Genomic DNA, 15,350 nt, shown 5'->3' with positions numbered 1-15,350 from the left:
TGAGCAACTTCTGGGTGCGACAGGTGGCCACAGCCCCAGGGCTATTCAATAGTGGTTCTGCCGGTAGAATTGGGGCGACTGGCCGCTACTCCTGGTCAGCGGGCAACCCAGATAGAGGATACTCTCCCTGCCGGAGCCGATCAGCGATTCCCACACCCATCAGCGCGGGTGCGACCAGGTCGCTACAATGGGGAAGCACCGTGGGAAATCTCCGAGGCGCAGTTCCAGCTCGCGGCCCGGACGAATGGCTGGGGCCGGGCGGAGATGGAAGGAGTAGCCTGCCAGGTGCTCCTGGACGTCCCGGAGGAGGACAGAGGCGAATACACGGCGCTGGCGGCGGCTCTCCAGCTGCGTTTCGGTGTAGAGGAGGCGCTGGACTTGATGCGGGAGAGGCTGGCCCTGTGGCGGCGCCGACCAGGAGAGCGACTGGGCCCGGTTGCCGCTGATGTCGCGTTCCTCGCCCGCCGAGGATACCCAACTTTCCCCCGGGAGGCGCAGTGGGAGATGGCTTTCCAGGCTTTTCTCAAGGCCCTCTCACCCGAGGAGCTGCGGCGCCACGTGCAGCTGGCCGGGCCAACATTGCTGGAGCAGGCCTTGGCCCTTGTTACACGGGCTGAGGCCGTGTTCGGGTTGACTGGAAGTGCCAGCAGACGCAGTGCACCCTGCCGGATGACCGAGACGGCGACGGAGGAATCCAGCGAGGGGGAAGAGGAGCCAGCCCGGGCAGCGACCCCCGCGGAACAGCCCCGCACGCTGATTTGCAACCGCTGCGGGAAGAGAGGACACCGAGCCCAGTTCTGCCGGGCACCCGAACCTCGCACTCCCCGATCGGCTTAGGGAAACGGGAATGGGGCAACTCAGCGTGGGGAAGGCCGCCCCTCGAACACCTCAACCCCCGCTCCGGAGAGCGCTGTTAAGACCAGCGCCCCTCACGCCACCGTGGGGCGAGTCGGCTGTAGCCGGGGCCTGTACCTCCACTGCAAAATCGAGGACCAACCCTGCCTGGCCCTACTCGACACCGGTTCATCAGTAACCCTACTCCGGCCGGGCGTCCTCCCCGACACCGAGGGCACCAACCCCCCAGGATGGGAGGCCTCCAGCCTGCGGCTAAGGACCGTGACGGGACAGCTTGCTGCAGTCCGGGGGAAACAGGTGCTTGCCTTCCGTCTAGGTGCAGCGATGGTGCGCCACCCCTGCTACCTTGCACCCATCCAGGAGGACTGCATTCTGGGGCTGGATGCACTGCAGCGAGTGGGGGCCAGTTTGGACTTGAGCCGGCAGGAGTTGGTGTGGCAGGGGGAGCGACTTCACCTGGTGGAGGGCAGGCCCGGCGAAGGCCGAGGGACACGGGCTTGCCGGAGCCGGGAGAAAAAGAGGCAGTGGCGGCGGCGGCAATCGCGGGGGCAGACCAGGCCTGTGAGCCGGGGAGCGAGCGTGTTGGATCCTGCTCCCGAGTCAGCCGGGGGGCCAGACAAGGCGGCGGGGGCGGGAGCCGAGCGTTGCGTGGAAGCGAGGCGCGCCGTTGAGGATCTCTACCAGCGGAGCTGCGAGGGGCTCGATCAGGACCAGCGGCAGCGGCTCCAGGCGCTACTCGCCCAGAACGAGGATCTCTTTGCGGCGATAGATGAGGACTGCACCCGCACTGCCCTGGTCCAACACGAGATCAACACCGGCGACACTCGGCCCATCTGCATCCCACCGGGACGCATGGTTCACGCCAAGTGGACTGCTGCCGAGGAAAAGATCCAGGAGATGGCTGCAGCGGGGGTGATTGAGCCCTCCGCGAGCCCGTGGTCGGCGCCAGCTGTACTGGTCAAAAAAAAAGACGGCTCGTGGAGGTTCTGCGTCAACTACCGCAAGCTGAACGAGGTCACCCGAAAAGATTCCTACCCCCTGCCGAGGATAGATGACGCCCTAGACTACATCACCGGGTCGACCTGGTTCAGCTCCCTGGACCTCCGCTGCGGCTACTGGCAGGTACCGCTCGCTCCCGATGCTCGACCAAAGATGGCCTTTTCCATCGGCCAGGGCCTCTGGCAGTTTACTGTCATGCCCTTTGGCCTGTGCAATGCCCCGGCAACTTTCGAGAGGCTGATGGAGAGGGTGCTGGCATCGGTCCCGCGGAACCAGTGTGTGCTGTACCTGGACGATCTGCTGGTTCATGCCCTGGGCTTCGACCAGGTCTTGACAAACCTCCAGGCGGTGCTGGCCTGCATCCGCCGTGCTGGCCTGAGGCTCAACCCCTGCAAGTGCGAGCTCCTGCGGCAGGAGGTGAGCTTCCTGGGACATGTTGTTGGACCGCGAGGGGTGGCTACGGACCCAGGTAAGGTCGCCGCAGTGAGGGGCTGGCCGACTCCACGCACCGTCGCGGAGCTCCGCAGCTTTCTGGGGTTGGCCTCGTACTACCGGAGGTTCGTCCGGGACTTTGCCAGCATCGCTGCCCCGCTGCACCGCCTCACCGACAAGGGCCGCCGTTTTGACTGGGACTCGGGCTGTGAGACTGCCTTCGGCCGGTTGCGTGAAGCTCTGGTGGGGGCCCCCGTGCTGGCCTACCCTGACCCGCGGTTGCCGTATGTTCTCGACACCGACGCGAGTGACTCGGGGGTGGGGGCGGTGTTGGCGCAGGAAGGGCCGGATGGGGAGCGCGTAGTGGCTTACTATAGTCGGGCTCTGACTAGGCCTGAGCGGAACTACTGCGTGACCCGTCGCGAGCTGCTGGCGGTGATGGCGGCGGTCCACCACTTCAGGCCGTACCTGTTCGGGACCCGGTTCCGGTTGAGGACTAACCATGCGTCCCTCACCTGGCTGCTCCACTTTAAGGAGCCAGAGGGACAGATGGCGCGATGGATAGAGATCCTGCAGGAGTACGACTTCACTGTCGTGCACCGTGCGGGGTCTCGCCATCTCAATGCCGACGCTCTCTCGCGGCGCCCCTGCGAGGCCGCGGACTGCCATCACTGCGCCCGGCGGGAGCAGCGTGAGGAGGCTGTCCGCACCGTGGCGGGGGTGAGCGCCGCGGCCACGGCCCGGGAGGGGCCGCTGGGGGTGGGCCTGCCAGACCTGGCGCAGCGTCAGGCAGCTGATCCTGACGTGGGGCCGGTGCTCCGCTGGAGGGCAGCAGGAGTGCGGCCTACGCGAGAGGAGCTCGCCCCGCACCCGAAGTCCGTCAAGGCCCTCTGCGCCCTGTGGGAGGCCTTGGAGGTAAAGGACGGGGTGCTGCGCCGGGGGTGGCGGGTACCCTCCAGTGGCGAGGTACGGTGGCAGCTGGTGGTGCCTCGGTCGCTCCGCGGGGCGGTGCTCCGAGCGCTGCACGGCCAGCCGGGCATGGGGGATTTCGGCGGTAAAAAAACCCTGCAGCGTCTCCGAGGCCATTTTTATTGGGGTCTTTGCCACCGGGACGTGGAGCGGTACTGCCGAACGTGTGCGGTGTGCGTGGCACAGAAGGGTCCCCCCGAGCGCTCTCGGGCCCCCCTCCAACAACACCAGGTGGGGGCTCATATGGAGCGGGTGGGAGTGGACGTTTTGGGCCCGTTTCCGCGCACCGAGGCCGGGAACCGCTACGTCTTGGTGGCCATGGATTACTTTACGAAGTGGCCGGAGGCCTATGCCCTTCCGGACCAGAGTGCCCCCACGGTGGCCGATGCACTGCTGGAGGGGATGTTTGCCAGGCTGGGGGTGCCGGAGGAGTTACACAGTGACCAGGGGCGTAACTTCGAGTCCCAGGTCTTCGCCAGAGTGTGCCAACGCCTGGGGATTACTAAGACGCGGACCACCCCGCTGCATCCCCAGAGCGACGGGTTGGTAGAGCGGTTTAATCGGACGCTCGCCACCCAGCTGGCCACCCTGGTGTCCCGGCACCAACGGGACTGGGACCGCCACCTCCCCCTTGCGCTCTGGGCGTGTCGGACCGCGGTCCAGGAATCCACCGGGTGCACCCCGGCCTCGCTCATGCTGGGCCGGGAAATGCGAACACCGGTGGACCTGGTCTTCGGCCCGCCGCCCGGAGATGGGTCGGCACCACCGGCTGGACCGGACTACGAGTGGGACCTGCGGCAGCGGATGCAGCGGGTGCACAGCTTTGCACGGACCCACCTGACACAGGCGGGGGTCCGGCAGAAGCGGTACTACGACCTGCGCTGCAGGGGGCCTGCCTTCCAGCCTGGGGACTCGGTTTAGGTGTACAACCCGCGCCGCCGCAAAGGCCTCAGCCCTAAGCTGGCGCCGTCGTGGGAGGGGCCCGCTGAGGTACTCGGGGTGGTGGGCGAGGTCTGCTACCGTGTCCGGTTGCGAACACGGGGGAGAGTGGTGGTCCTGCACCGAGACCGCCTGGCCCCCTACCGGGCCCGGGAGGAGGAGCCGTGTGGGGAGGCTCCAGAGGAGCAGCCGGGGCCGGAGCCGGCCGATAGTGGGCGTCCGTGGATCTCCAGCCGTCACCGTGGCGCAGCGGCCGCTCACGCAGGGTTCCGCAGCAGTTGGCCGAATACGAGTACAGCCTGAGGGGGGTGTTCGACGACGGCGAGACGCCAGACGCTTCAGGTGGGGGCAGTGTAACGCCCTCGCCTGGTGGTAAGGAGGAAGCGCCCCTAGGCGCTCGTAGTACCGCTGGGCATGCTGGGAGTGGTAGCCGGGAAGAGTCTGAGGGTCAGCACGATGACCAGCGGCTGACCCTACCTGTGTAAATAATGTCCTAGTAATTCTAGTGCCCTGTGTAGTCCTGTAAAAGTATAGTGTGTTGTTAGGTAATTACCACCCTAAATGTGTGTACGTGTTCGTCAGTCTCCTCATGTGTGTGTTGATCCTGTGTTTGGTTTTTGGTGTGGTTGTTAAATAAAGTCAGTGCTTGGTTAATCGCTGGTATAAACAGATGCGTGCCATGTTTGCCTTTGTCAGCATTTGTTTCAAAAATAAGTTCACGATACATTAAAAACACATAAAGCACAAACTTAATAACACAATGATACAAAATCAAAACCAAATCATAAATCCAATTAAGTACCTATCCTTTGAAAACAGAGAACACCTTTATATCTACAAAAAAACCGTGACATTTGTATCTATATTTGAATTACAAAGCAGACCAAGTAGTCGCTGAATTCAAAGTTCAGATCTTGGCCAAAACAAGAAAATCAGACCTGAGCTAAATTCGGAACAAAAGCCTCTGCTTCGCCGTTTACTGAGCTTTTGATCAACGTCTGAGTGAAAAAGCCACTCTCTGGCACATACTGCCCAATGTAGCGTAATGTTTCAGGTGATCTAAATCCCAGTTCGACATCAAGTTTCCAACTCGTTTCCTTAGTCTTGTTTACCCACGAACCAGGATTCTACTGTATGAACTTCCGGGGATATTACAAAATGTTTGATGGGGCATCAATCATTCCAGGCGGAAATGGACTCTTTTTTTTTCTCGAGGGATCATATTAAACATTTCATTCATATCGAGAGGAGGATCACCATGAGACACAAAACAAACAGTTTAATTCTGTCTTTTTTAGAAAGTAGCGTTTGTGATACATTAATAATATTTTCGTGGAAATATAGAAGTTGTAAATTTTTTAATTTATATTTGAATCGAAATGTGGTTTTGAGTCAAATATTAGCGTGTTCATGTAATTAGTTTGTGTTTGTCATTACTATATATATATTGCCATGTTACTAGAATTTGTAACTAAAGTTTACTAGTTGTGTTTTTTTATGATGATTAGCCATTTGTTGATTACAATTTAAAAGGTATGGGTTTAATAGTCGTATATTCTACATCTTTTGCCCACTGGGATGTGCCGGTTTTAATTGAACAAAGCTAGATACACATTTTCTAATGCAGCCTTCATTACAAGACAGTTTATTTCTCGAAAGCGTGATATGTAAAAAAGAGAAAAACGAAAATATATGGATGACAATATTTCAAAGATGAAGATATTACTTTTGAGAAATTGTCATTTTATGTATCAAGACGCTTTTCAACCACTGGTTTTAGACCTTTGCTATGCTTCCTGAATCATTTTCAGTGTTATAAACTGGGTGTGGAGGTAGTGATCACTTTGTAGAGCAGTTGACAGGCTGGAGCTGTTCAGACTACTCTTGTTATTTCTCAAATGCTTCCATCTTTTTTCTTTCACGCTAGGACGCAAGTGTGTACATGTGTTTGGTTTTCATTTCACTGATTCTCATTGAAGATTTGGGAATTAACGACGAAAGAATCAGTTGCCTTGGAAAGCAGAAGCTTTGGTTCACAACGATCTTGAAGACACGCCCATGTAGTGCAGCGTGTGATATTTGTACTATAAAAGACCAAGTGCTCAAAGTGACGTCTGCGTTTACCGTTTAGACTTTTCATCTCGGGCACACTTTTAGAAAGCAAAGATAGAGCAGTTGTGTTGAATCACACCAGGACAGCTGTCAGCAGAGTGGCGCAGCGGAAGCGTGCTGGGCCCATAACCCAGAAGTCGATGGATCGAAACCATCCTCTGCTATACACACTGTCAGTTTAATGAAGTGAATTAAAATGTTTTTTTTCTCTCGTGTGTGTGCAAACTTCACACTTACTGTATTCATTAATCTTTACCAATAGCAGATGCCCAAATGTATCTTTGGTTGTTCTGAGATCCTTGATAGTTTTCTCAAATCCTTCAAATGAACATCCATATCAAAGCACAGTGTACGAAGTTAATTTATTATATTTATTACTATATTTATTATACACGTGTAAATTAATTACTTTTTCGCAGTAATTAATTTATTATATTTATTACTATATTTATTATACACGTGTAAATTAATTACTGCGAAAATAATTTACTTCGTACACTGTGCAGAGTGCCGTATACTCCTAGTTGCGGCACACACGATACATACTGTAAAAAGCCTCAGGCACTGTGTTAGATGTGTTTTCGACGTTATATATGCGTTTATTAATGTCGGCGATTTTACGGTTGCAATTCGACGTTGATTATACGTCGAAGCGACGTATATATACGTATAGCCGTATTTTCGCCGTGAATATACGTATATTTGACGAATCAATGCCCACAGCTTGGCATACAAGGGTTTTGCTGAGGGGGTCTTGCCACCTGCCTGAAAAAAAACAGTAAAATGTTTGAGTGCCTATAGAGTTTCTATTTTTATTTTCTTGAGAAAAGTTGATACCATTTCCTGGACACCCCATCCCCCATCAGTGCGCGGTGCCCGGGGAAAAAGCTGTAGGGGGGCTTCTGAAATTCTGAGGGGGGGGGGGGTGATATTTCGGTTGAAACTGAGCTGTATGGTGCAGCTACCCAAATGAAATCTCGCAGCTATGCCATTGATTAGTGCTTCATGATAGAAGATAACGACTAGCAATCTGGTATTTGCGATGAAGTTCAGTTTCACATTTTTCGTCACTCTCACGGTTTGTATTGCCTGGAGCGAAAAGTACCATAAGCGTTCATTTTTGCAGCTACATAGACGTTCTGAATCGTTAAGAAAAAAATGTTGTAAAACCAACAGAAAGCACAGACTGCTATAACTAGTCCTAATTATATAACGATTTTAAGTATAATGATAAACTACTGCAAGGAATCGGTCCACCTGAGCCAACAGGATCGTAATGTTGACACTCAATAACGACACTGATATGTGCAGTTCCTGGACGGATAGCCCTCCTGCCCATCAAACAGACTGAGTGACTGTTCGTGTCATTTAGTGTTGTCTGACCATTGACAAAGTACAACTATTTTTTTAGGGCGCAAATTAAGTTAGGTAAATCTTTTTGCCCAAAACTGAAGGGGCGACACTCCTCCCTCCCCGCCGTGATGCCAGGCCTGTCCCCATCCTATTCCATAATGTCATTATATATAATACCATAAAACAGTACGATCCTTACTAACTGCATGCGTTAAAATTGCACATCAGCTCATAGCAGGGGGCACATAGCCGCGATGTATTATCAATGTTAAACTTCAACCATAATATCGACAACATTAATAAACGCATACGTTGAGAAAATATCGAACCCAGCATATTTTCCGGTTATATACCACAATGCATTGCTAGTATTCGTTGGTCACCATTTTGGACACGTTTTTCAAACGTAGAAGTATATCCGCAAATATCTCAGCAATCCTCTTTTGACGAGTAAGTATGAACAATAATAATACTATCTGAATACATGCAGATCTTTCTTAATATTATTTTGATTAAAATAGTACGTGAATAAGCAAAAAATGGCACATAAAAATAGTGTGAATGGGGAAGATGACACAAAATCGTTTTTGCCGTTTCTCTATTCTTATTCTATGTTGTACTTTCAAACTTTGGGTACTCTTTAATTAGGACAGACTTTATTGCTCAACTGCTATGATGCAAGGCAAATTTTATACATTTATTTCAGCTTTGAGCTTAGTAAACCGTTCATTTTTTAGATTATACTAAAGAAGATATTAATCATCATTTTTTTGGGAAGTAATATTATATAATTTTCTCCTAGCTGCGGTGCTGAAGTCCCACCCTACATCAACAGAAAAAGAAATAAAGGAGCACGCAATGTGTTACTTGAAGAATGCATATGCAAGGCAGGGGGCCAGGAGATCTGGACACTGAAAATAATAGGTTTTTGGTTCTAACTGTTAGGACAATTAGACAGGGTTTGCAAATAGTGGACAAAAATCGTCTTAACTTCCATTGTAATATTTTTTTTCTTGGAAATATAGAAGTTGTACATTTTAAAATGTATATTTGAATCAAAATGTGGTTTTGAGTTAGTGTGTTAATGTAATTAGTTTGTTTGTCATTACTATACTGTATAATTGCCATGTTACCAGAATTTGTAGCTGAAGTTTAAGACTAGTTGTGTTTTTTATGATTATTGCCCATATGTTGATTGTTGATTGATTGTATACAATGTATAATTTGAAACACATATGTTTCAGGTGTGAATGTGTATTTTCAGAATAAATTTCTAAACCTAATCATTGGCTTGGTTTACTTGTTTCTACACCTATAAAACCTATCTTTGATGTATAATAGACCTCTACCCATATACGTATAATAGACCTCTAAAGTTATCCGTATAATAGACCTCTAACCATATACGTATAATAGACCTCTAAAGTTATCCGTATAATAGACCTCTAAAGTTATCCGGAACTCCAACCATATATGTATAATAGTCCTCTAAATTTATCCGTATAATAGAACTCCAACCATTTATGTATAATGAACGTCTAAACATAGACGTATAATTGACGTATAACTTTAGACGTATATTAGAATTTCATTCTGGACGAATTGCAGACCACATTTAGACGTCTAAGGTATGCGTTTAATAGACGTATATTATACGTCTTTTGCCCACTGGGTCTGCTTCGTGGTTTATTAAGCTTTTGATCAACGTCTGAGTGAAAAAGATTTGCTATTTTATCTCTTTGATTAAAGTTCACAAAAAGCACATTCCTTCGAGCCGGAGTCGAACCAGCGACTTAAGGATGCCTTACTATTTCCCCTACAGTCCTCCGCTATACCAACTGAGCTATCGAAGGGGTGTAGGAAGCATTGTTTCCCTTGAATTTAAGCCACGAAGCAGGTTTCTACTGTATGAACTTCCGGGGAAATTAAAAATTGTTTGATGGGGCATCAATCGTTCCAGGCGGATATTGACACTTTTTTTTTCTCGAGGGATCATATTAAACAATTCATCAGTATCGAGAGGAGGATCACCATGAGACACAGAACAGTTTAATTCTATCTTTATTAGAAAGTAGTGTTTGTGCAACATTAAAAATATTTTCATGGAAATATAGAAGTTGTGATTTTTAAAACTTATATTTGAATCGAAATGTTGTTTTGAGTTAAATATTAGCGTGTTAATGTAATTAGTTTGTGTTTGTCATTACTATATATATATATTCCCATGTTACTATAATTTGTAGCTGAAGTTTACTAGTTGCGTTTTTTATGATATATTGTAATAAACAATATTGTAATAAACATTATCATGTTTAATACGATATTGTATAAAATGCATAATTGGAACTACATATTTTTCAGGTGTGAATAATTGTATATTTTCAGAATAAATTTCTAAACCAAATCATTGGCTTGATTTACTAGTTTCTACACCTATAAAACCTATCTTTGATGTATAATAGACCTTTAACTATATAGATATAATAGTCCTCTAAATGTATCCGTATAATAGAACTTCAACCATTTATGTATAATGGACATACTGTATAATCAGAGATGTCTAATTGACCTATAACGATATACGTATATTAGAATTTCATTCTAGTCCCATTAAGGGACATTTTGAGCCAGTGCAGTCAGGCCAGTTCCACTTCAACTGCGCCCGACAACGGAGGTCGTTTTGAAAACAACGAGAGTAAAGGGACACTGCATGTCTGCAGAACATCACGTCCGAGTTTCAAGACAGTAACATCAGAGATTGGAAGCTAGGGAGTTTCAGGTCTGTTTTTTAGTATAGGTTCATGAAAGTCTAAATACCTTTGCAAGAAATATTTCAGAATCCCAGTCAAATCCAGTACAATTGCTGCACAGATCTGCATTCTACAATAAGAAAACTGTCCGTTTAATCAAACATGCCTCATAAAGCATTTTTAAAACAGGAATGCATCTTTCTATAAAAATAAAATGACTTGAAGGGTGCTATAAGCTAAGGTGTGAAAGCCTGCTCTACAGAAGAAGTATATCCAGAGGTGCCAAAGAAGTCGAGGTTTCACCTCGTGAGAGAAAGCATCTCAGAAAACGAAGTTGCAGTCGCTTCCATGCATCATAACACCACTAGGTCAGACAAGAAGAGCTGAAGAGCCGCTGTCGAGAGTAACGCGGCCGAGCGCTCTAAGGAGCTGGATTAAAGCTCCAGTCTCTTCGGGGGCATCTTTTGGGATTACACCACTGCTGCATATCTCCTTGTTAAAAATCCCTATTTTTTGTTGTTGCTGCCTCCAGGCGATGTAAACAAGATTCAGAAAAAAATAATTTATCCACCCTTGAAGGTGTGGTGGCCAAGTGGTAAGGTGTTGGTCTTGTAAACCAAAGATTGTGGGTTCAAGCCCCACCTGTGCCTGTTTCATTTGTCACCACTCTCCTTTAGTTTCAAAGTCTTTAAAAAATTTGCAATGTAGGAGTTTCTATAGTAAGAAGAACATAACTGTCGCCAGTGATTAGTGTTCGTGCATATCCTGCCCTGTTTTTTAGTCGACAAAGCCTGTCTCTCTTCACACCCATCTTTCGAATGATCGTCTCAGCATTGGGAAGGAACGTGCGTTTGGTACAACCCCCACTCCATGGTCTGATCACAAACAGATCGAGTGAGCTCTGGTTGGAAGTACCGTTCAAAAGCACTAAAAATCTGACTTAGGAACGAGAAGACCGAGTTTTTTTTTTAATTCGAGTAAACGATAAAATTATATAAGTAGTGGGACAAAACATTGTCTGCCTGCAAGACTATGTCATGCTAAACGCCACAAATTGTGTTCTTCCAGTTGTGTCAATCGTCCTAAAGTTACGGAAAATCAGATGCAACTGGTGCATTCAGCATACATTTCTTCAGGATAGTTGAATGGTTTAAAATAACGATTTCATAGATTCTTGTCTTTTAAGCTGTGTGTTCCGCTCTCCAAATAGAGGCGCGGGTTCAAATCCCACTCCCGACAGTAAGGCGTTTTACCCTGTCTTACACTGTTCCAGTCTTGTTGTTCTCGCTGACAATCACAATAGGAGGAAAACGGAGAAACTGCTTCGCAAGAACACAACGGACAGAAAAAAGCTTCGTAAACACGTGAATGTGATTATCATAAGGTATGCATTCAAATGTTGAAGCCCGAATTATAAAAGCAGCAGAAGAAAGGTGCAGCACAAGGCAATTTGTGAGAATTCGCGGGTTTGTATGTGGCTTGGACTTCTTTCAAGCCTATGAAGGTGACCCCCTTTTCATTTTCATTTTCAAACTTCAGAACAGAATAACAAAAAGGTTTCATGTAAGACCGTTGGAAATACCGGTTTCATGATGTATTCGGCGAACCTGAATGAAATATTTTAGTGCGTGCTCAAATGCGAAGAATTAAAAAAAAACCTGGAAAATCAACTCTTGCAGTAAATGTCATAAATTTAAAGCGTGTAGTCTGCATGAACAGAGCAACGCAGCAGTCTGTAAAAACGAAGCCACAAGTCCTCTTTTGTCTCGGGCAGTGCATTCAGATAAGATGGCTCTGCAGAAGACATGATAAATGCCGAACTCGTTGTTGCCATTATTGCTACTCTTGCTACTGTAGTTTTAAGCTCTAATCAGCGGGCATGTACAGTTGTACAGGAGCTAGACTACTTTGCGCCATCAAAATTCCATTATGTGAATTTAAGGTTTTATTAATAACAGCATTAACTATACAATGCGTGCTCAAAAACCGCTGCCCATTAGCTTAAGAAGCAGCCTTGTTTTAACAAAGTGTGGTATTCGAACAGTAAATGCTGAAGTTTTTAATACTTGTGAGCAGATCTTCCTCGAGTCAGACACACTCTTGCTCGCCCGATGCTTTCAGAGCAATATCTGAATCGAGGCTCAAAATGGAAAGAAAGCTGAATCAGGCAATGGTCATAAGGCACTCGGGGTCACTGTACCCTATAACATCCTGCTTGAACTGTCCAACTAAAAGCTTAGAGGGATCAGAAAGGACACAAACAACCCTTGAAATCACAATCTTGAACTTAAAGGTCGCCAGCTCTACTGGCTGCGCCTCTTTTGCTCCTCTATTACAACAGTAATATTACTAGCGTTGATTCACCATAGTAAAGTAGGCTGAGACTTTGAATGCAATGGGATGGTGGCCAAGAGCTAAGTTATCAGTCTTCTAAACCTACTGTGCCTTCCTTTTTCACCTCCATGTTATTTTATCTAGATTGTCAAGTAACTTGCAAAACGTCTCTACTTACTCTGTTACTCTGTCTCAAAATTGTAGAGAAAAGTTATCTGTTATAGCCTTAACAGAATGCAGAAATCAAATATATGGGATTTGTTAAGAACTTTATTGTCTTTTCACAAATTACTACAGAATAATACAAAGAAGACATTTTATAGTCTTATATTGAAACCATGAAACCTATGCACACATTCACAAGAGATTACAATAGAAAAATGAAAATTAGATCACGTATGATGTTAAATAATTTCTTTAAATCACACTAAATTGCAATCTTGAAACCAAAATTAGAAATATTGAAAACAACCTTTGTTCCCCAGGAAGAAAAGCTGTTTTATATGATGGGACCCGGTTTTAGGTAATCAAGATTGGGAAGACAACTGTACCCTAGCAAAGGAAAATGTTACACAAACTTTGGAAAGCACACTCTGAATCCATCCGTATATTTGATTTCCAAGATCCGTTCAAAGCAACTTGGCTCTTCACAAGCAAATCATTTCAGGGAAGAAATTCAGTTTAGTCAACTACTGGTGCATTCAGCACACCTTTTACTCTGGCTTGTCAGTATGGCTGAGTGGTCTAAGGCGCAAAACTCAAGGATGTGTGTCTTTCTAGCTGGCTTGGGTGTTCTGGTCTCCAAATGGAGGGGTGGGTTCAAATCCCACTCCTGACAACTTCTGTTTTTACCTCTCTTGAATTGTTCCAGTGCTTGCTGACAGTGAATGACTGTAAAAGCAGCAGAAGTAAGCAAGCAACTCAGTGCAATTTGCAGAGTATTCTGCACTGTTAAAATCCATGGGTTTTCATACTATTTGGAATTCGTAGCTCAAGAAGTGACTCCTGTTTCATTTTCTATTCACCAACTCGATTTGCATTCTGCCCCTCACACCTCACAACAGAATAACAAATGGCTTCATGAGCCACAGGATCCCCATGCAGATACAGTTTGCACTATGTATTAGGTAACCCAAATGAAATATTTTAGTGTTGTCTCAAATGTAAGAAATTTCATGAAACCTCAGAATGGAAAGTTTGCAGAAAATGCCAGCAATTCAAAGTGTGTAGGCAGCATGAACAGACCAAGGCAGCTCTAAGTTACAGCGATCTGAAGCCACAATTCCTTATTGCGCTCAGCAGTGCTTTCAGAGTCGACGGCTCTGTATAAGAAATGAGAAATGCTGGACTCCAAATACGATCTTGCCATTACTGCTACTCCTGCTGCTGTAACTTAAAGCTCTAATCAGTTATCAAAGTTGTACAAGGGCTACACTTCTTTGCCCCACCAAAATACCATTATGTGAGATTAAGAAGAAGAAGTATTGCAACAAGGTGTCATCTTCAAACAGTAAATGCTCAGGTGTTTATACTTACTCGTGAGCAGATCACCCTCGATTTAGAAAAAACCTTTGCTTACCCCTTGCTTTCACAGCGATATCTGAATCAAGCCCCAAAGCAGTAAGAAACTTGAATTACACAAAGCACATACGACATTGGGTTGTCATTGTACACTATCACGTCCTGCTTGCACTGTCCTACTAAAAGATTAAAGGGATCAGAAAAGACCCTTGAATCAACAATTCTGAACTTAAGGGTCGCCAGCTCTACCAACTGCACCTCTCTTGCTCCTTTATTACAATAGTAATATTACTAGCATTGGTTGAACATGGTATCGTAGGTTGACAGCTGGAACACGTGACTCACATGCAGTGACAGTGCCATTCTCAGATATCGCTGCACCATATTGGTTTGGGAGCAGGAGTAAATTTACCATGGAAACATGTGTGCCTCCATTTAGGTTGGCAACTTCCAAGAAAATAATTTTCATACATTGAATTTGATCTTCATATTCCTTTTGTATTCTCAGCTGTAATATTTCACAATTACAGTTCAGATTTGTTGGAAAACTTAAAATAAACAATTTTCTAAAAATGATCTCATGAAGTATTGCCAGGATCTATATTTAGCGTTCGGTAGCAATAGTACTGCTGATATTAATGGAGTAGAAATGTATGATGTATTGACAGCTTTATCTGAAGTGAGAAGTTTTAGAATGCCGCCCATAAAAGTGTTAGGATTCATATGAAGAAATACCTTTTTCCACCCAAAATGCTGCTATTATGTGAACATTACCAGTTTCGGTAGCTTCTGGCCGCGATTTTCCAAAACTGAAACTAATAACAAAATTATTGCACCATGTTCGAAAAATGTATATCAAGACTAGTAAGAAGACAAGATTTTACAGAAATATTAAAAAACGATGCAAGCATAAAAAGTAAATTAAATTCAATTAAGTTTTTTTTTGTTTTGGAGAAATGGGCGTGCACACATCAGAAGACACTAATGTTTGTCTTCAATAGAGTGTGTGTATAACAGTTTAACACAAAAGGTTTTTAATTGTGATTTTGTTTAAATTCAATAAATCATCTAGCAAGAAATAAAGAA

General features: G+C 46.2%; 2 non-coding genes across 2 annotated transcripts; one reads left to right on the top strand and one right to left on the bottom strand.

The window, feature by feature from the left end:
• Window positions 1-9,424: 9,424 nt before the first annotated feature.
• trnay-gua (transfer RNA tyrosine (anticodon GUA)) lies at window positions 9,425-9,512 on the bottom strand. Its single transcript is given in 2 exon segments — window positions 9,425-9,460; window positions 9,476-9,512. It is a non-coding gene; the product is annotated as a tRNA-Tyr (tRNA).
• Window positions 9,513-10,987: 1,475 nt separating this feature from the next.
• Window positions 10,988-11,059, top strand: trnat-ugu (transfer RNA threonine (anticodon UGU)). The gene has a single exon. It is a non-coding gene; the product is annotated as a tRNA-Thr (tRNA).
• The last annotated feature ends 4,291 nt before the right edge of the window (window positions 11,060-15,350 follow it).

The sequence above is a fragment of the Lepisosteus oculatus genome, chromosome 14, assembly GCF_040954835.1.
Source record: "Lepisosteus oculatus isolate fLepOcu1 chromosome 14, fLepOcu1.hap2, whole genome shotgun sequence".
NCBI lineage: Eukaryota > Metazoa > Chordata > Actinopteri > Semionotiformes > Lepisosteidae > Lepisosteus > Lepisosteus oculatus.
The sequence above is the reverse complement of the archived record's forward strand: the minus strand, read 5'-3'. Positions and strand labels throughout refer to the sequence as shown.